Below are 22,121 nucleotides of genomic sequence, written 5' to 3' on the forward strand. Positions count from 1 at the left end.
CTGACAACAGTTTGTCTGATTTTGAAGGACAGTTTTATTATCTCAGGTGCTACCCAGAGTGTTTACACTCATCAGTAATCAACGTTTGAGCTTTGAAATCAGAAACAATGATTAAACTACAATCTAAATTCCACAAATTGTCTGTCATCTAAACCTGCATTTACAACTTAAACTTGCTCAGACAACCTTCCCCTGCAATTTCTCCAGAGTTCCTCAAATACCATCTATTCCCATCTTGCGCTGGGCTCCTGTACCATTCAAAGCAATGACAATGCAAATCCAAGGTTTAAATCAAGGCAATCAAAAGATTAATTGGGGTAGATTTTGTCTTTGGGTCGCCTGCCAGTTCAAAGCTCTGGCCTCAGTTACATTCACAGGTGAGCTGCAGGGCTTCACAATGGCCTCCTGTCATAGCTCACCAGACTGAAGCCTGGAAATCAGGCCAGAGCTAACACCATTGAGGTGTTCACCAGGTAGGGGAGAGCGAGGGCTCGATGGTGTCTGTTGCTCTGATTATTTTTGTGCATTCCTGTTCCTCCTGGACCCACAAAAATAATTCAACAAATACCGACATGCCCTTTTGCAAGTTGCCCCAGGCTCCGGTAAGGGTCCCACGCTCAGGGTTACAAGCCATGCCCAACGGCAGAACCAGCAAATTTTCGGTGGTGATAGCAGAAGTTTGCATCTCGAGGGACAATGGCTGCTTACAGGTGGAGGAACCTTTGGTCAGAGGATTTGTTTTTCCTGTAATTCACTCTTGGATTTATTTGTGACTGTGCTATATTCATGGCCCCACTTCGCTATAAGTGGCAATATCTTCTCTATGTTTATCAAACTCTAGGATTATGAAAGGCCTCTAACAGGTCACCAATCAGCCTTCTCTCTTCCAGAGAAATGAGGCCCAACCTGTTGAGTCTTACAAGGCCCAGGGCTGTTCCACTTCTGAAGCCAGCACCCATGTGGTTCAAAAGATTTTCAACTGGCTATCATTGAAACATGGGCAGAATCAACCAGCATGAATACTCCCTCAACAAGGAACTGAGGAATGCAATGGAAAACCACCTCGTCCTTTTTCCCAAGTCGTATTGTTGATTAGTTAAACATGATTTTCCCGTAATAAATTAATGCCTGCTTTCCTTAATTAACTCTTATTTGTCCATGTGACTATTACTTTTTTCCTGAATTATTCCTAGATTTTTCCCCACTACGGAAGTAGTCTGCAATATCAAAAAACCACCCAATCCCAGCACTTCGACAGTTCCTTGTTGAGGGAGTATTCATGCTGGTTGATTCTGCCCATGTTTCAATGATAGCCAGTTGAAAATCTTTTGAACCACATGGGTGCTGGCTTCAGAAGTGGAACAGCCCTGGGCCTTGTAAGACTCAACAGGTTGGGCCTCATTTCTCTGGAAGAGAGAAGGCTGATTGGTGACCTGTTAGAGGCCTTTCATAATCCTAGAGTTTGATAAACATAGAGAAGATATTGCCACTTATAGCGAAGTGGGGCCATGAATATAGCACAGTCACAAATAAATCCAAGAGTGAATTCAGGTGAAGAATATTTACCGATCTTCCACCTTCTGTAAAATTGTGCTAATTTGAAACTCTGCTGTCTGTATTTTAACTCTCACCAAGACTCGTCCATCCATCACCCCTGTGTTCATTGACCTACAACAGCTCCCAGTCCCTCCATGCCTCAATTTAAAGGGGTCCAGGTACACAGATCACTAAAATGTCATGAACAGGTGCAGAGAATAATCAAAAAGGCGAATGGATTGCTGGCCTTCATACCCAGAGGACTAGAATACAAGTCATGCTTCAGTTATACAAAGCCCTGGGTAGACTATACCTGGAGTACTGAAAGCAGTTCTGGGCACCATGCCTACAGGATATATGAAAGGACTGAAGTGTAGATTTACCAGAATGACAACTGAACTCCAAAGGTTATATTGAGGATATATTACCCAGCTAGGGTTGTATTCCCTGGAATTTAGATTAAGGGCAGATTTGATCAGTTTTCAAAACTTTTAAGGGGGTCAAATAAATAAATAGATAAACTATTTCCACTGGGTGGACAGTCAAGGATTCGAGGGCAAAATTAGAGCTCGGCCTTTTAGGAGTGTAATTAGAATAAACTTCCTCATGCCAAGGGTGGTAGAAGTTTGGAACAGTCTTCTGCAAATGGCAATTGTTGCTGGGTCAGTTAATTTTAAATCTGAATTTGATAGATTTTTGTTGACCAATTGTATTAAGGGGCAAAGGCAGGAACATGGAGTTGGATCACAAATCACCCCGATCTCATTGAATGGCAGAACAGGGTCGAGGGGCTAAATTCTGTTTGTGTTCAAATGTTTCTATGATGGCAGCACATGGAATGAATTTGTCTTGAAAAGGTTTTTAGTTGGCATGGGGCCCACATTGCCCAGCTGGCACAATTCCAATTGGACAAACCACTAAATGGCTGGCGTGGCTAAGAGAATAAGGCTACACCAATCAAATGAGAGCTGTGGGGAGCCTCACCATTCCAAACCTGGGTGCCAACAGTGACATCCCTTCTCAATCACACAATCCCCATTAAAACCAAGCCATTAAAGCACATGTACTGTGTACAGATACCAACCCTATCCTCAATGGATAAACAACAAATCCCACATTAAATTAAAACCAGCGTCTCAATTTTGGAGCTGCCCTGAGCAATACATAAGCATAGCAGTGTAAACGAGAAGACAAAATCAAATCTCGAAGTGTTATGAGAGAAGGCAACTAGGTTAGCCTGTCTGGTGTAAAATAGACATTGTACTCATATCAATTTTCTTGTGTAATCTTTACTTTGCTGTCAGAAACGTACTCGTTAACAAGCCCGGGTGAAAGGCCCAAGGCCTGAAATGCGCAGGATGTCAGTCAGCCTGACTGGATACGTAATACCATATGGACAGTGACAAGAAACGATCAGCTGGTCCTCTAAGCCTCTCCCATCCAACATGGTTTAACCATCATCCCGCAGTGCACTCCTCCAATTTCTTGGTGTAAAGAAAAACGTTCCCTAATTTAGGGAAAGACTCCGGAACATTCTGATGCCCATTGGCATCCAGCAGGATTTAGGAGCTGAGAAATTAGAGGGAGGTGAGGTATTAGAAGGACTGTTAAGGAATTAGAGGAGTTGAGGAATTGCAGTTTTGAGATCCTGGGAGGAGATGGACAAAGCTTGGATGAATTGAGGGTGAATTTCCTCAGAGCTGATTCTGTTTCTCGGTGGTAACTCCGCCAGAAACCTCACTGATGTGCAACTGGGCTTTCCATTGCACTTCTGACAAAGTTATAACAGTCAGCTGGAGGTGATCTGAGGAAATTCCTAACCTTGATTTCCAAGCAGTAAGGAGGCAGGTGGGCGGGAGAGGACACAGCAAAGTAGAGGGCCAAGAGGGAGTGCAGCAGTTCAAGAAAGTGGCCAGCCAGCACCTTCTCCGGGTAGCACAGGATGGCCAATAAATTCATGCTATCCATATCCTGAGGACTAATAGAGACAACATTCCAAAGCAGCACTAACTAACAATATTAATAAAATATAAAGACAAAGACATGCACACAAAGCAAAAGACCACGGGCTGAATTTTCAATTTGGGGGTGGGAAACAGAAGTGAAGACTGTTTCCGGATCCCAAACCCACCCCCCCCCCCCCCCCCCCCCCCCAGGTGCACACTTTCATTCGTTGGGATTTTCAAGGAGGTTCCCCCCTACCCAACTTAATTGGCATGGAGGCAGGTTCCCTGTCCAATTAAGGAGGGTGGGCAGGCTCTCAAAGCTGGAGGGCCAATCAGAGGAATCGTAGGGAGGGTGCTTCAACATGGAAGCACCCTCTCTCCAGAGGCAGTTTTGGAGAGAGCAATAGAGACAAACTAAAAGAGAACGTGAGAGACAGACAGAGAAAGAAGAGAAGAAGGTTATGACATAGACAGAGAGGGGTGACATCAAAGCTGGGTTGTTGACTGAATCAATGTTGGAATATGCTATAAAGGTCACTCATTGATCTTGCTAAACTGGAGAGAAGGGTTGGACTCTGGTGCAGCTCTGATCTGCTTATTCCAGGGACTATGCTTTTTCATCTGCACATCTCTTTTGCTGATTGTTGAGATCAGGAATATTGGGAGTGTACTTTTATCTCCAGTACCGTTACCAATGCAGGTCTGAAATCAGACCCTTGAATGTTTCAGAAGATAACGGCAAGAATCGAGCTGTGACCTTTCTGCTGATACTTCTGGGTCAAATCAATGATGTGAACTGACCTTTACCGTAAGCCCTTAAATTCAACTTTCATAGATTTGTCAAGAATCCAGTTTTAGGTAATAAAATATTTATCAGCTCCAAATTAAAGTTATGTTTTCTCACATTCAGAATTTAATCAATCGTTAATCTCTGAAACATTCTGTCTATATTGATGAACTTTAGCATGTCGTCAAAGCATTAAATAAAACATTAATTAAATAGACTGTTAGGTGATAGTCATTTACATTGAAGTGATAACAAGGTGTTTATTCAATCCTGGTTTATGAGGCTCTTCAGTTTTTTTTTCTCTTGACATGTCTTTGTTTCATGTTCATGAAGGTGAGAGATGACAACATTGGGTAATGGAACACTTTCAAGTGAAGGCCCTGAATCTTCCCTGGCCCCGCTCAACCTAGCTCTGTTTCCCTGGCAACCGCGTGACCTCAGGCCTTGGTCTCAGCTTCAGGCACTTTTCGGAGGGCAGCAGTTTTCCAATTATTGCTGGCAGGGGTCAGGAACTGATGAGAAAGCTGGGCCCACCTTCAAAGTGCCAATCTTTGCCAAAGCCAACATGAAGGTCCTCCTGTCAGCAGATGGGGCAGAGGAAGCCTTTGCTGGGAGGCATGGGGCCATGCCATCAAAGCCAGCCATGAGAACCATGTGGAGGGAGGTGGCAGCTGGTGCCACCTCTCTGTTCCCTAGAAGGGCACAGCAACAAAAGAGATGGGAGCAGCAGTTAGCCCCACCTCTCCCCAGAAATCTGCAATGCCAAAAAAATTTCAACCTGTTGAGGGCAAGCAAGGTAAAAGAACTGCTCCCCAGATTTCTGTTATGATACCACCCTGAGCATCCCACTCCCTTAGCCTAAGTGTTCTTTATTTATGGGATATGAGCATCAGTGGCAAGACCAGAATTTATTGCCCATCCCTAGTTTCCTTTGAGAAATTGGTGGTGAGCTGCCGCCTTGAACCGCTGCAGTCCATGTGGGCTAGGTACACCCGCAGTGCTGTTAGGGAGGGAGTTCAAGGATTTTGACCCAGTGACAATTAAGGAACAGCGATATTGCTCCAAGTCAGGATGGTGAGACTTGGAGGGGAACTTGCAGGTGATGTTGTTCCCATGCATCTGCTGCCCTTGTTCTAGGTGGCAGAGGTCTTGGGTTTGGAAGGTTCTGTCAAAGGAGATTTGGTGAGTTGCGGCACTGCATCTTGTAGATGGTCCACACTGCTGCCACTAAGCGTTGGTGCTGGAGGGAGTGAATGGGGTGCCAAACAAGCGGGCTGCTTTGGCTTGGATAGTGTCAAGGTTTTGAGTGTTAAAGGGCTGAAACTTAGGACTACAAACTTTACTGGTACCCACACTCTAGCAGATGCAGCCTTGAAAAATGGGTCTTTCCCTCACACTTTAACATACCTGTCAGTGATGTCCAGATCCCTTGAATAAATATTAAAAAGGTAGTAAAAAGGCTGCATATTGTGACACCATAAGATTTGGTCAGAATAGCGATTAGGTAATCTTTCAATGAATTCTTGAGTGCACCCTGCTTAAGTGATTGGAATTCATTTTTTGCAGTTAATTTGTATTATGTAACTATCCTTCACGCATGGCATATTGCTGGAGAAATAACCTGCCTTTATCGGGAGACATTGGTACAGGGGTGGCGCAGTGGTTAGCACCGCAGCCTCACAGCTCCAGGGACCCGGGTTCGATTCTGGGTACTGCCTGTGCGGAGTTTGCAAGTTCTCCGTGTCTGCGTGGGTTTTCTCCGGGTGCTCCGGTTTCCTCCCACAAGCCAAAAGACTTGCAGGTTGGTAGGTAAATTGGCCATTATAAATTGTCACTAGTATAGGTAGGTGGTAGGGAAATACAGGGACAGGTGGGGATGTTTGGTAGGAATGTAGGATTAGTATAAATGGGTGGTTGATGGTCGGCACAGACTCGGTGGGCCGAAGGGCCTGTTTCAGTGCTGTATCTCTAATCTAAAATCTAATCTAGTTACATCATGAGCTCCATTTGCTGTAGTTCAGATAGACTCTGTTTAAATAGACTCTGTTCGCTGTAAGTCCTGGCATAATTCTCACCCCACCTCCAAATCATGGGCTGATACAGTGGTGGTCAATGCTCACTTTGTATTAGAGGGACTGCCTCCGTTCTGACCAACGTGGCAAATTTAAAATGAATGGATTCCAGTGGGGAAAACCAAGGCGTGTGCCTTCAGGAGACACAGGAAAGATCTTGAGGGGAAATGCCAAAAAGGAAATTGACTAAGAATGGTTTATGTCGCAGGGAGCACGTGACATTTGTCAGGCTGCATGTGCCAGATGGGTGGTTAGATGAGGCGTGAATGGGGAGCATAGCATTAATAAGGTTAAGACTTTAATAGAGGTATGCAAACTTATCAAGGATTTTGATAGGAAAATAAAGAGGAACTGTTTCCAGTGGCAGAAGGGTCAGCAGCCAAAGGACACAGATGTAAGGTAATTAGCAAAAGACCCAGGGAAGAGAGAGGGAGAATCTTTTTACATGGCAAGTTGTGATCTGGAATGTGATGGAAGCAGATTCAATGTAACTTTCTAAAGAGAATTGGATAAATACTTGAAAAGGAAAGATTTGCAGGCCTGCGGGGAAAGTTTTATATTCTATAAGGTACCTGGACATGAAGTGCTGTAACATGCAAGGCTACGGACCAAGTGCTGGAAGGTGGGATTAGGTTGGAGGGCTAGTTTATCAGCTGGTGCAGACACGATGGGCTGAATGGCCTCCTTCCGTGCCATAATTTTTCTATGGCTCTCTGGTTCCATCAGGGGAAAGTAGGACTAATGAGATAGCTCTTTCAAAGAGCCAGCATCCGCATGAATGGCTGAATGGCCGCCTTCTGTGTTGTATGTTTTTTTTTAACCCCGCAGTTAGTGATGCTGAAAAAATGATCTGGCAGCTACCACTGCTGTCTCATGATTTTAATTGTAAATGAAGATCCCTGGCAGTCTGATTCTCCTATTGATCGCGCCTCTGCCAGCCCGAACAGCATTGATCAGGCCGGCACCGCGCGAGGTAGTGCAGAGGGCCTCCTGTCACTGTCCTGATGAATGAGAGCTGAATGAGCTGCAATGAAGTGAATGAACCTCATTAGAAAGAGTTTTATTACTGATGAGTGCGTGTTGGAGTCCAGAATAAAATTGTGATTGACTGCTCCGTCAGTCTCTGACTAGCACATTCCTTTGCATTGACTTTATGTCACTTTATCAAGGATCCAAAGATTAAAACTACAAGAACAACTTCTCAATATGGTTCAGACCAAACCATCGACGAATGACTAAAATGTGTGATTGAGTAAGTTCCATTCAGAGCCGGGGAACATTGGGTTCATCAATATTAATCTATGGCAATTATCTAACACACCATTGAATCAATTGTCCAATACAATAACACTGCAAGTGTCTTCCTTCCCTGTACTCTTAGACCCCTTGATTTCCAATGGAAAGTTTAGCACCAAGTCTCTCTCGCTACTCAAAATCTTAACCCTTCCCTGCCTGGCTCCACCCAACTCGGCTAATTTCTATCTCTCCGATTCAGTTTTTAATTGGTGGCAATTCCATCTCTGGTTAAGTGGACTGCAGTCACGCTACGATCAATGCTGGTCTCTGGGATGGCAGCTCCCAGTAAGAAGTGAACGGGACAAAATTTCTGTCATGTAGGATTCTACCAGAGTTGTTTATTTCCAGTGCTAAAGAACTCTTAGATGTATTCCCTGGAGGGTGGGGGAGGGAAAAGTACTTGTAAACTGGCATATCTGACTGTACTCAAAGCATTCTCAAGGTTGCAAGATAATTAGTCAATTAAGTGCTAAAATTAAGAATGAGTGTTTTACAAGGTATTAAATAGCTCCCAGGCGTTAGCTAACCAAACATCGATGTTGATTTACTGGCACATTGGGGCTGTTTGATTCTCATGGTTCTGATCTCTTGAGCTGTGGTACTCAATACCTGCTGGTTATGCACCAAGCTTTGGGTAGCAAGCAGAGGTGATACAATTGAGATATTCCCTTGCCCTCTCTGACTACCTGAGAGTCTAAACAAGATGGCTGGAGGAGTCCAAACCCTCCTCTAATGGGAGTTTTAACAAGCACGTCTGATTAAAAGTTGAATCCTTACCTGCTGTTGGCTCTTGGAGGTCATGTTTTGACCCCTCGCTCTGGGCAGGAGGGCATGACTGAGAGTCTGGCACTTGGTGTATGAGATCCTCTTCGCAAAATGACCAGAAAATCGTTTAGGGTTTCCAAAGTGTGGTCTTTGTCAGCAAGACCGGAAGCTTGACATCAGAAATGACTCATTCAGTATCAGGAAATTCAGTAATTTCTGCTGGAGTTGAATTTGCCCCATTTATGCTGCAAGGTCAACGTAACAGCAGAGTAAAAAACAGGTTTCAAACACCTTATCAAAGCAGCTATGCATACACATTGCTTTTGTGCATGTCCAACAGTAAACAGACCAGACCCCCCCCCTGCCTTAGTGACCTGAAGCCTGGTCACACTCTGCAGACCAACTAGTAAATCATCTTCCGATGGAGATGAATAGAAGATCACTGGGGTCCCAGGTGGCTCCAAGATATGGCTGGAGATAGGATTGAGTGGGTTCCAAACTATGTGGCAGACAGGGATGGACATGATGCTCCGGGGTGCTGCTGTTGCTTGACCAGACACTATGGCTCATTCAATTAAACAACGGTCACTGGAAGCTGAAATACTTCCCACGCTGCTCCAGATCACCCTGTAACAAAGCTATGACTGGGTAGGGTGTTCCTGACTGGATGAGTAATAATATATCTCCCAGCACACACTGCACTTACCAGCTGCACAGTTTTCACCTAGCAGTATACCTGTATGCACTTTGTAGGGTGCAGGAGTCACTAAGCCAACTGGCAACTAAGCTCTTTGCGTTTAGAAACGTTCAGGCACGTTCCAATGGACAGGGGTCCTCAGCAGGTTCATGTGGAACTGTTCAGTAGTTCAGACAAGTTCTCAAACATGACATTTGGTCTCAGTGAGTGTCAGACACAGACACTAGACAGAGATAACTCGGCCTGCCTTATTTCACTCCGGGGCGATTCTGTGATCCATTGATCCCAGCACCGGCAAATAAAATCCTGTGTTAAATCTATAATTGACATAAATTTAATGCTCAAAGGAAATTGTCACCTAAATGGAATTCTGCTCAAATACTGAAACTTTGCCCAGGAGAGCTTGGGTTGAGAGTCAATGAGGCAGATTCTTTGAGTGAAATGTGAATTTGATTGCCTGCCTTACCCCACACACGCCACCAGTTCCTCAGAGCGCTCGAACACCATGATGCCTAACTCTCCAACATTCCGGTCCTGAGACAGTCCCAAGGAAGCATGAAATGAGTGACCGTAAACAGATTCCAAAAACAGCAGACTGTATATGTCCAACCCGTTAAACAGCAGAGAGAATAAACAAATTGATCTGCTAAATTAACTCTTCAGGGACACAGAACCTACTCAAATGACAGACTTGTGCGGAGCATTTTGTGGTTCAGCAATACTGACAAATCACATATTGTAACTGCTGAATCATCACCACTTCATGTATCTGACAAGAGGCAATCCTGTGTATAGGAACACCACGTGTTGGTGTCAGATGTGGTTCAGTTGGTAACGCTCCAGACTGAGTCAAAATGGGAGCAGGTTCAAATCCCCAATAAAGGTACTTCAGCACAAAAACTAGGCTGACACACCCAGTGGAGTGTAGGCAGTGCCATCTTTGGGATGGGTTGCTAAACTAAGGCCCTGTGTGCCCTCTCAGGTGAACACAAATGGTCCCATAAACTTATTTGGAAGGGCAAGGGAGTCCTCCTGTAGTGTTTGATCTGGGTTTGTTTGTATCAGCCTGTCCACTTATCTGTGTTTACTGTTTGATTGCTTAAGCCTATGGGTGGAGCTGAAGAGCTAAGAGTGAAACTAAAAGACACAGCTTGGATTTTGCACAGAAAACACATTGGCTACTATGAGGAGACTTGTGCTGAAATTGGGTAAGAACTTGTATATTTTATTGTGCTGTAAATAAACCAGTTGGTGATTTCATACAAGTGTGATATCTGCATTACTCTGACATAAATCAGATAAACATAGCATATCCAGCAAACCAGCATAAACATAACACCTCCCAGTGTCCTGGCCAATATTTATCCCTCAACCAACATGACTCAAAGATGATTATCTGGTCATTATCATATTGTTTACAGATGTTGTGTAAATTGGCTGCCATGTTTCCTACATTACACTGGTTAGTACTTCATTGGCTGTAAAGAGCTTCAGGAAGTACTGATGTGAACAAAGCTATATAAATGCAAGTCTTGTCACCCTCACTATTACTATCAGTAATGCTGTCCAGTATTATCCAGTTTTCTTGCAGCAATTAAGCCAGAATTGTTACGCTGAACAACTTTCTACCAAGGTCTGCCCGAATTACAAAGAAGGGTCACCACAAGATAAAGGTTTTTGTTTAGATTGAGGTCGAGAGAGGGTCTCAAAGATCTTCAGGCTTATGCAGGGTTACGGTTGACTGAAAAATTGTTTCCACTGGTCAGTGACACAGTAATGAAGGGGCTCAAAGTCAAGAGAACAGCAGAAAAGAATTTCTTGACACAGAGGGTCCTTATAATGAGCAATTCTGTCCCCAAGCTGTTGAAGCAAAATCCCTCGTTTGCAAAAGGGAATTTTTTTTATATTCGTTTGTGGAATGTGGGCATCACTGTCTTGGCCAGCATTTATTACCCATCCCAAACTGCCCTTAGAAGGGCTGCAGTCCTTGAACCACTGCAGTCCATTTGGTGTAAGTATGCCCACAGTGCTGTTGGGAAGGGAGTTCCAGGATTTTGACCCAGTGGCAATGAAGGAACAGCAATATAGTTCCGATTCAGGATGGTGTGTGACTTGGAGGGGGACCTTGCAGGTGGTGGTGTTCCCATGCATCTGCTGCCCTTATCTTTCTAGGTGGTAGAGGTCGCGAGTTTGGAAGGTGCTGACAAAAGAGCCTTGGTGAGTTGCTGCCGTGTATCTTGTACATGGTACACACTGCTGCCATTGTGCGTGGTGGTGCAGGGAGTGAATGTTGAAGGTGGTAAATGGGGTGCTGATCAAGTGGGCTGCATTGTCCTGGGTGGTGTCGAGCTTTGAGTGTTGGAGTAAGTAGGTAATTGCTTGAGAAGGAGGAATACGAAAGAGAAAGGAGATTAGCAAGAGTGGGATTTGACTAGCAGGATGAGGGGAAAAGCATTGGCACAGACTCTGTGCTGAAAGGCCGATTTGTAATTCTGTGAAATGGTACATTACTTGTAACCAAGGAGCTGCAGCACAAAGCTTCCCCAAACTGTCACGACATTCAAAATCTCAGAAGAGGACACAGGATGGCTGGTGTGGAAAATGGGAAAATATTACGTGTGTGCATTTGAAGTATTCTACTGAGCTGGGGTCAAAGAATGCTTTGAACAGTGTAGAGGCAGCTTTACTCCGTATCTAACCTGTTAATTTTTTCGGTGGCCTTTATTACCCAGGCCCCCTTTATATACAGTCTAAATAATTACCTTTATTACAAACTGATAAAACAAAACTGAAATTAAAACAGCATTGTCTGTATCGATGATGCACTCCAGCCCCTGCAGTGCCCACCGGTTGCGAAAGGCCTCAAGTGAATTGGCGGACACCATGTTCCTTCTCCAGGGACACCAGGGTGCAAACGTAACTTTGGAAGAGGGATAGGCAATTAGGGCGGACGGAGCCCCTGACGGCCCGCAGCCTGGACCTGTGAACTGCCGCTTTGCCGAGCCCAGCAGCAGACAGACAAAGAGATCTTCCTCCCAGTCCACCCCCCCCTCCCCACCCTCTGCTCCAGGTGCCCAAAGGTCAGGAGCGTGGGACTGAGGTGCAGCCAAAACTTGAGGAGCAGCCCTTTAAATACTCAGAGGCTGCAACCTTACAGACTCCATATAAACATGTAACACTGACTCGTCAAGGCCGTAGAAATTACAGGCAGCCTGGGAGTCCGTGAATCTACTTAAAAGTCGATTGCATGGGACTGCCCTGTGCAACACCCTCCACCCCACGTCCCCGATGTGAAGGAGGAGGACTCCCATGCAGGGAGACCTCCACCAGGGATTCCCCTTGCTGCCAGACGTCTACACGGACCGCCACGGAGTACCCAGACAGCAGACAAGAGTGAGGAAATGGAGTGTGTGCAGGAGCAGCCCGGACAGGAAAGCCCTCGGTGCCGTGTTGAGTGGCACGGAGGGCAATCCCAAGAGGAGGCTCGGTTTGTGTGGGACCAGCTCCCGAGGAGGGTTTTGGGGCTTGGGTCCGATGAGCAGTTCTGGCCGAGCAGGGGTCAGCTCGGCTGGGAGCGCTGTGCGCACCCGAGCCCCCTTATCACCCACATTGAGGGGCGTCCCAAGGACTTCGGCTACTACTCCACCTGTCAGTCTGTCACCAGAGCCAGCCGCCCGTACAGCGGAGGCGCACCCTGACTGGAGGCGACCATGTTCCAGACTCTGAATAGATCCTGGTAAAAAAACAGTCAACTCTCTCTCGGCTGATTTTTTCCGCCGGGAGCTGCGTGTCGTCTTGAAGGCAGTGACACTGGCAGAAATTCTGCGCCAGCGCACCATCTGGGAGGACGTTCGACGGACAGGTATCTCTGCAGGGTCCGAAGATAGTGTTGCAGCCTGGGTGTGGACACACACCAGCGACTGGCCGCCCTACTCGATCGGGAGACTCGGGACCCTGGCAGAGACCCAGTATTGCCTCTTGCCCCAGACGAAATCGACGGGTTTCTTCTGGATCTTGGTGGAAAATGCAGGGGACGAGGCCAAAGTGACCAATTGGTACCACAGCATGAATGCCACCAGTTGGTTTATGATCAGCACTCGGCCCCTGTAGGAAAGCACTCGGAGCAGTCCTGTCCAGCGCCCCAGCTGAGTGGTGACTTTCTCCTCCAACTCCTGCCAGTTTGCCGGCCAGGCTTCCTCAGTGGGGCTAGGGTGGACTCCCCGATAAAGGAGGTGCGTGGTATTCCACGCAAAAGGTTTTGACTCATCCTGTAGGGAGTCCACACGCCACTAACCCACCAGGAGTCCTGAACATTTCTCCCAATTGATCGTCACGAAGGACGCGGCAGAAAAGGTCTGCTGGCAGTCACACATCCTCCGCAAGTCCATGGGATCTGTGACCGCAATGAGCACATCAGCGTAAGTCAAGAGGATGGCCCACATGGCCGGCTCGCGCAGAGCCAATCCAGTCAACTGCCTGCAAAGCAGGCACAAGAATGGCTCCACGCAGATGGTATACAATTGGCCAGACATAAATCATCCCTAACACACTCCGCACCCAAAGCGAAGGGGTGCCATCAAAGACCTGTTAACTTTGACCAGACACTGCGACGGCGTATAAAAGTCGGACCCAGGCCACAAAATGCGGCCATAGTCCGAAAGCGCGCAGAGTCCCGAAGAGGTACTCATGACCCACCATGTCAAACGCCTTCTCCTGATCAAGGGAGAGAAAGGCGACCAACAGACCAGGACGCGGACCCTGCCCGCGTGAGGAGCGGAGTGAACTCCGCCCACACCAGGTGGTGGTTCGAGCATAGCACCAGCTGCATGGAGGCCATTGAGACGTGGGAAACGTACGCCTGTGGAATGTAGAGGCAGTCGATTCGGCATCGTCCTCCTTCAGACCTCCATGGACAGACGCTGGAGTCGGGATGGAGGTTCCGCCCGATGTCCACCAAGTTGAGGGAGCTGATCAGTCCCCTCAACTTCTCCACCGACGCTTGGCCGCCCTGGGGACCGGAGTGATTCCCCACCTCAAGGGTACAGTTAAAATCCCACCCCCCCAAGGATGATGCACTCGCCGCGATCGATAGAGCTCAAGAGAAGATCAAAGACGTGCGCTTGCAATGCGCCGGGCCTGGACACTGACATGTTCACAAAGTGGAGCTGCACTCTACCCAGTCGAACAGCAAGTTGGAACAAGCATCCAGGCACTAGCTTCTTGACCCCCAAGACATCCGGCTGAAAAGTCAGGGCCAAGAAGATAGCTGCCCCACTAGAAATAGGGGTGAGGTGACTCATGTAGACCCCACTCTGCCACTCCAGGAGCCAGGTGGCTTTTTCTCTCGGTACGGGGTGGGTTTCCTGCAGAAAGCTCACCGCGTATCTCCCTTCCCTGGGGACTGAGATTGTGAAAACTGCGGTGAGACCCCCTGCTGCCGTTGATGTTGAGGCTGGCTATGGTTATCTTCATGTCAAAGGTACTTAAAACCCGTCACCAACAGCTCACTGTGAGGAGGGAGTGGAAGTGTACCTGACCTTCCACTCCCCCAGCAACCCATTGAGGAACACATTAAACCGGCGCCTCTCAACCAGTTTCACGCCCGTGTGCTTGCCCGCTTTCTTCAGGGCGGCACGGACGGACTGTATGATCAGCGCCAGATTCGACCAACAGCCGAGGGCCAGCTGAACATATCGCGGCAACCCCTGCAAGCAGCGAGGAAATCCCGGAGTTCCGCCGTGGGGATGAGAGGAGATTCGGTGGGAGGCACGAGGGACTCCACCACCTCACTTGCGATGGAATCAAGATCATCCTCCGTGCCCCACACCGAATCCCCATCCTCCTCCGGGTCGTCACCGCCAGCGGCCAACACATCCACCACACACTGTGGGGCGGACGTCCCAGCCGCGCCAGCTGATCCCGCCTCCGTCACAATCCCACCCACAGGAGCGATGGCGGAGGAGTCCTCTCTGGGTTCTATTGTAAAACTGGAGCCTGTGGGCGCCAGCAGCCCAGGACCCCCCTCCACCTCCGTCCCCAGGCCAATGCGTGGTCTAGGGGAGACATAAGATCCCGACTCCGGAAATCCAGCCGGAGCCGAGACCGGAGGCGGAGAGAGGAGGCCATCTCCCGCTCCGCCAGCACCCACAGGTCCAGCAGATGGGGCAGCATTCTCAGTTTTCACCGGGTCGGGTGTCTCCTGGTTGGTTCTGGACTCCGGCCGGGAGGGTTGACCCTCTGGGGCGTCGCCCCCCCCTTCATTCAGGGCACCCGACCCAGTAGCAGTGGCGGAATGGGCGGCGTCCCCAGGCTCCCCCACCACAAGCAGGGCCCCACTTACTCCTTCAGGAGGGGCCTCATGTACCGGGGCCTTCCCCTCCCCTGCATCCTGAGTAATAGGGAGCTCCTGCCCGGACTTTGCAGCCTTGGTGGTGGCGGTAGGGGGAACCTGAGGACCCGAAACAGGAGGCAGCTCCCCTCCAACAGATGGGCCCTACACTTAAGGGCCCTGTTATTTCTGTGGAGGGGTGCCTTCTCCTCTTGTTCCCACTAGGGCACGGAGGCTCAGAGACCTCCATCAGAAGCCTCCGCCTCCGCACCCTGTTTTTCCTTTCTTGTCACCCTGGGCCTGAGCCCAGCCCTGGGACAGGTGGATTCCATGGGAATGGGCTTTGGGCTGAGCTCAGGCTCGGGTTGAGTCAAAGTGTCCAGGGGACGCGCCTCATGCTGTTGCTTTTTTCCCAGCGTCTTCCTTCCGCTCGGACGGACGCTCCCCTCCCCGCCAGAGGCTGTGAAAATCACAGCCTCTGGAACCGACTGAGCGGTGTCTATTGGATGTGTTGGGGGAGTGGGAGGAGGTGCTGTGGAACCACTCTGGGCCGCCGAGGTGGAGCTGGCGGCCGGGAGGATGGGGCAGTTCTTACGAACCTGCCCCACCTCCTTGCAGACGTGGTACCACGCCCCATCCATGGTCCAGAAGACGCGGTCGGCCGTCCCCTGAAACTCTATACCGAAGTGGCCCTCCAAGACCTCCTCCCGCGCCAGCTGCATGATTAGCTGGCGGCGGAAGGAGTACACATGTCAGATGCTGTGCTCCCGAAGACCGAGCAGGACTGGGGTGATCCGTGACCTCACCTCCCCCAGATGGTGTAGGTGGGGGGGGAGGAGCTCATCAGGAATGAAGCGTGGGACGTTCGACAAGATTACCCGATGCGCAGTGGCCCCCAGAGGGTCCACTGGCAGGAAAATCCCACCCACTGTGAGCCCCGTACTTCGGGCGAGGGACACAGCCTGCTCGGTCTTCAGGAAGAACACAGCCTTCCCATACATCTTTGAGGCTGCAACAATGGCCGAGCGGCTGACAACCACGTCCATTGCCTTAACACAAGCCTCAATAGTCATATTAGAATGGGTGTAACTCTTCACCCCATGCTTTGATAAGATTTTAAATGGTGACGGGGCCACAGGAGCAGCTGCTGCAGCATAGGGCCCCGCCAGCGGAGAGGACGGAGAAGTCATGGGGTAGAAGAGTTACAGGCACTTTGTTGAGAGGAAAAAAAAAGAGCAAATACAATAAATCAAAAAAGCAACACTTAAAGGATGTAGCACAGGGGAAGAGGCTGAGGGAGAGGAAGGCCAGGAGGAATCAGTCTTTGTTGGTATTTTAAAGAAGTCTTGTAGCTGGTCTTCCAGTTGGGAGGGTGGGGTGATGTCTTCACCTGGGTCAGCTGTAAGCTGCCAAGGCACACACCTCCTTCGATGTTCAGATAAGAGAAGTCTCTTCACCTGGGCAGCTCCAGCTGTCCCAGGCTTATTAGTTGGGGTGGGGAGGGAGCTCCCTATCCAAAGATGTTAAACACAGGAGCTCCCTATTGAACAATACAGCCCCACCCAAGGTCTTCAGGTCTCTTCTTTTCCCCACCCCCAACAATGAAAAAGACTTCAGGATAAAACAAACTCACAAAAGAGCTTCCAGTTCTTTGTTGAAATTTGGAAAAAACTTTTGTTTCAGTTTGAATCTCCCTCTTTTTTTATGTCGCGGGGGCCTTTATTCCTCAGGCCCCCTTTATACACACATATTTTTAAAATAACTTTATTAAAACCAGATAAATAAACAAAAACTCAAATTAAAATGCCATTCTCGGCGTCGACAATGCACTCCAGTCCCTGCGGTGCCCACCGGTCGCGGAAGGCCTCAAGCGTACCGGCGGACACCGCATGCTCCTTCTCCAGGGACACCCGGGCGCGAACGTAACCGCGGAAGAGGGGCAGGCAATCGGGGAGGACGGACCCCCCGACGGCCCGCAACCTGGACCTGTGAATTGCCACCTTGGCCAGGCCCAGGAGCAGACCGACGAGGAGATCCTCCTCCAGGCCCGAGCCCCTCCGCACCGGGTGCCCAAAGATCAGGAGCGTGGGACTGAAGTGCAGCCAGAATTTGAGGAGCAGCCCCTTCAGATACTCAAATAGGGGCTGCAACCTCGCACACTCCGTATAAATGTGGAACACGGACTCGTCCAGGCCGCAGAATGTACAGCTGGCCTGGGAGTCCGTGAACCTACTTAAAAGCCTATTGCACGGGACTGCTCTGTGCAGCACCCTCCACCCCAGGTCCCCGATGTAAAGGGGGAAGACTCCCGCGTAGAGAGACCTCCATCGGGGTTTCCCCTCGCCGCCAGATGGCAACGCGGACCGCCAGGGCGTGTCCGGCCGGCTGACGAGGGCGAGGAAGTGGAGAGTGTGCAGGAGCAGCCCGTACAGGAAACCCCTCCGCGCCGATTGGAATGGCACGGAGGGCATTTCCGAGAGGCGGCTCGGGTTGTGCGGGACCGGCTCCCGAGGAGGGTTTCGGGGCCTGGGTCCGATGAGCAGTTCCGGCCGAGCGGGGGTCAGCTCGGCCGGGATCGCTCCGCACTCCCGAGCCCCCTCGCCACCCGCAGTGAGGGGCGTCCCGGGGGTTTCGGCTACTCCTCCGCCCGCCGGACCGTCCCCGGAGTCGGCCGCCCGGACAGCCGAGGCGCTCTCCTCCGCCGGCGGGGGAGCGCCCTGACTGGAGGCGACCATGTTCCAGACTCGGAAAAGATCCCGGTAAAAGACAGGCAACTCCTTCAGAGAGGCGCGGCTAACAGACTCCACCGGGTGCTGCGTGTCGTCTTGAAGGCAGTGACACTGGCGGAAAAAATACGTCGCCAGCGCACACCATCTGGGAGGACGCTCGACGTACAGGTATCTCTGCAGGGTCCGAAGGCGGAGAGTCGCAGCCTGGGTGCGGACGCACACCAGCGACTGACCGCCCTCCTCGATGGGGAGACTCGGGACCGCGGCAGAGACTCAGTGTTTCCTCTTGCCCCAGAAGAAATCGACGTGTTTCTTCTGGATCTTGGTGGCAAATACAGGGGGCGGGGCCAAAGTGACCAACCGGTACCACAGCATGGAGGCCACCAGTTGGTTTATGACCAACGCTCAGCCCCTGTAGGAAAGCACTCGGAGCAGTCCTGTCCAGCGTCCCAGCCGAGCGGTGACTTTCGCCTCCAACTCCTGCCAGTTTGCCGGCCAGGCTTCCTCAGCGGGGCTAAGGTGGACTCCCAGATACAGGAGGTGCGTGGTGCTCCACGCAAAAGGTGTCATCTCCTCCGGCAGGGAGTCCACCCGCCACTGACCAACCAGGAGTCCGGAACATTTCTCCCAATTGATCCTCGCGGAGGACGCGGCAGAAAAGGTCTGCTGGCAGTCGCGCATCCTCCGCAAGTCAACGGGATCTGTGATTGCGAGGAGCACGTCGTCGGCGTAAGCCGAGAGGACGACCCGCATGGCCGGCTCGCGCAGAGCCAATCCCGTCAACCTCCTGCGAAGCAGGCACAGGAAGGGCTCCACGCAGATGGTATACAATTGGCCGGACATGGGGCACCCCTGACGCACTCCTCTCCCAAATCGAAGGGGCGCCGTCAAGGACCCGTTAACTTTGACTAGACACTCTGCGGCGGCGTATAAAAGTCGGACCAGGGCCACAAAATGCGGCCCGAGTCCGAAAGCGCGCAGAGTCCCGAACAGGTAATCGTGATCCACCCTGTCGAACGCCTTCTCCTGATCGAGGGAGAGAAAGGCGACCGACTGACCAGTCCTCTGGGAAAGATGGATCAGGTCCCGGACCAGGTGGATGTTGTCCTGGATGGACCGGCCCGGGACCGTGTAGGACTGGCCGGGGTAGATCATGTGGGCCAGCACGGAGCCCAGGCGGGTAGACATAGCCCGGGCAAAGATCTTATAATCCGTGCTGAGGAGGGAGACCGGACGCCAGTTTTTAAGCAGGCGGAGATCGCCCCTCTTAAGCAGCAGGACGATGACCGCCCTGCGCCACGAGAGGGGCATCTCCCCGGTCGCCAGGCTTTCTCCCAGAACGCCCTGAGGAACTCCACGGTCAACCCATCCAGCCCTGGGGATTTGCCCCTCGAGAGCTGGTGGAGGGCGCCAGTCAGCTCCGCCAACGTGAGCGGAGCCTCCAATCCTTCGGCGCCCTCCGGGCTGACCTGCGGCAGGTCCTCCCACAAAACTCTGCGCGCATCCTCGCTGGACGGATCCGGAGAGAACAACGCACTGTAATAAGTCTGGACCAGGAGGCCCATTCCCTCGGGATCCGTGGTCGGCCAGCAGCTCGACGAGCTGCTTAAGGACCCCCCGCCATTTTTCCAGCGAGCAGAAGGGTGAGGCGCGGTCCAAATCTTCCAGGATCTGGATCCGCAACCTCACGTACGCGCCTCGGGACCCTATGAGCTGCAGGTCCCTCAGCGCGCCCTTCTTCTCTTTGTACGCCTGCCACAGGGCCGGGTCCGCGACGGCATGACCGAGGCGGGACTCCAAGTCGAGCACCTCCCTCTCAAGGCGCCCGATCTCGGCTTCCCGCCTCTTGGTCGACCCCTTCGCGTACTCCTGACAGAAGATGCGGATGTGAGTCTTGCCCACATCCCACCATAGCCTCAAGGAGGGGAAGCCCCCCTGCTTCCTTCTCCAGTCGGCCCAGAATCGACAGAACGAGTCCCGAAATCGCACGTCCTCCAGCAGCCGGTTGTTCAAGTGCCAGTACGCGGACCCCGCCCGCGTGCGGAGCGGAGTAAACTCCGCCCACACCAGGCGGCGGTCCGAGCACGGCACCAGCCGCATGGAGGCCGCCGAAACGCGGGAGACGTACGCCTGCGAAATGTAGAGGCGGTCGATTCGCGACCCCCCCTCCTCCAGACCTCCACGTGAAGGCGCTGGAGTCGGGATGGAGATTCCGCCAGACGTCCACCAAGTTAAGGGAGCTGATCAGTCCCCTCAACTTCTCCACCGACGCTTGGCCGCGCTGGGGACCGGAGCGATCCCCCACCTCGAGGGTGCAGTTAAAATCCCCCCCGAGGATGATGCACTCGCCGCTATCGATGGAGCTCAAGAGAGCGGACACTTCTTCAAAGAAGCGCGCTTGCAACGCGCCGGGCCTGGGCGCGTACACGTTCACAAAGTGGAGCGGCATGCTACCCAGGCGAACGGCGAGGTGGAGCAAGCGGCCCGGCACTAGCTCCTTCACCCCAAGATCTCCGGCTGAAAAGTCGGGGCCAACAAGATAGCCACCCCACTAGAAATAGGGGTGAGGTGACTCATGTAGACCCCACCCTGCCACTCCAGGAGCCAGGTGGCTTTGTCTCCCGGCACGGTGTGGGTTTCCTGCAGAAAGCTCACCGCGTATCTCCCTTCCCTAAGGACTCATTGTGAAATCTGCGGTGAGCCCCTCTGCTGCCATTGATGTTGAGGCTGGCTATGGTTATCTTCATGTCAAAGGTAATTAAAACCCGTCACAAACACCTCACTGTGAGGAGGGAGTGGAAGTGCACCTGGCCCTCCACTCCCCCAGCAACCCATTGAGGAACACATTAAAACGGCGCCTCTCAACCAGTTTCACGTCCGCGCGCTTGCCCGCTATCTTAAGGGCGGCACGGACGGACTGTATGATCAGCGCCAGATTCGACCAACGGGCGAGGGCCAGCTGAACTTTATTGCAGCAACCTCTGCAAGCCGTGGGGATGAGAGGAGATTCGGTGGGAGGCACGAGGGACTCCACCACCTCACTGGCGATGGAATCAAGATCATCCTCCGTGCCCCGCACCGAATCCCCATCCTCCTCCGGTCGTCACATCTACCACACACTGTGGGGCGGACGTAACGGCCGCGCCAGCTGGTCCCGCCTCCGTCACGATCCCACCCCCAGGATCGATGGCGGAGGAGTCCTCTCTGGGTTCTATTGTGAAACTGGAGCCTGTAGGCACCAGCGGTTCAGGACCCCCCTCCACCTCCGTCCCCAGGCCAATGAGTGGTCCAGGGGAGACAAAAGTTCCGGACTCCGGGAAACCACCCGGAGCCGAGACTGGAGGCGGCGAGAGGAGGCCATCTCCCGCTCCGCCAGCACCCACAGGCCCAGCAGATGGGGCAGCATTCTCAGTTATAACTGGGTCGGGTGTCTCCTGGTTGGTGGTGGACTCCGGCTGGGAGGCCCGACCCTCTGGGGCCTCGCCCTCCCCTTCATTCAGGGCACCCGACGCAGTAGCAGTGGCGGAATGGGCGGCTTCCCCAGGCTCCCCCACCACAAGCAGGGCCCATCCCCTCCCCTCCATCCTGAGGAATAGGGAGCACCAGCCCGGACTTTGTAGCCTTGGTGGTGGTGGTAGGGAGTACCTGAGGACCAGAAACAGGAGGCAGCTCCCCTCCAACAGATGGGCCCTGCACCTCAGGGCCCTGTGTTATTTCTGTGGAGGGGTGCCTTCTCCTCTTTTTCGCACTTGGGCGCGGAGACTCAGAGACCTCCATGTCATCAGAGGCCTCTGCCTCCGCACCCTTTTTTCCCTTTTTAGTCACCCTGGGCCTGAGCCCAGCCCTGGGACAGGTGGATTCCATGGGAATGGGCTTTGGGCTGAGCTCAGGCTCGGGTTGAGTCAAAGTGTCCAGGGGACGCGTCTCACGATGTTTCTTTTTTCCCCGCGTCTTCCTTCCGCTCG

General features: G+C 51.5%; 1 long non-coding RNA gene across 1 annotated transcript in view; it reads right to left on the reverse strand.

Moving 5' to 3' along the window:
• Positions 1-8,500, reverse strand: part of LOC137355825 (uncharacterized) — a 29,058-nt gene extending 20,558 nt beyond the window's left edge. The window contains exon 1 of the long non-coding RNA XR_010970969.1: positions 8,415-8,500. This is a non-coding gene — a long non-coding RNA (uncharacterized lncRNA). The remainder of the gene's footprint in view (positions 1-8,414) is intronic.
• Positions 8,501-22,121: the final 13,621 nt, after the last annotated feature.

The sequence above is a fragment of the Heterodontus francisci genome, chromosome 43 (assembly GCF_036365525.1).
Source record: "Heterodontus francisci isolate sHetFra1 chromosome 43, sHetFra1.hap1, whole genome shotgun sequence".
In the NCBI taxonomy this organism is placed as follows: Eukaryota; Metazoa; Chordata; class Chondrichthyes; order Heterodontiformes; family Heterodontidae; genus Heterodontus; species Heterodontus francisci.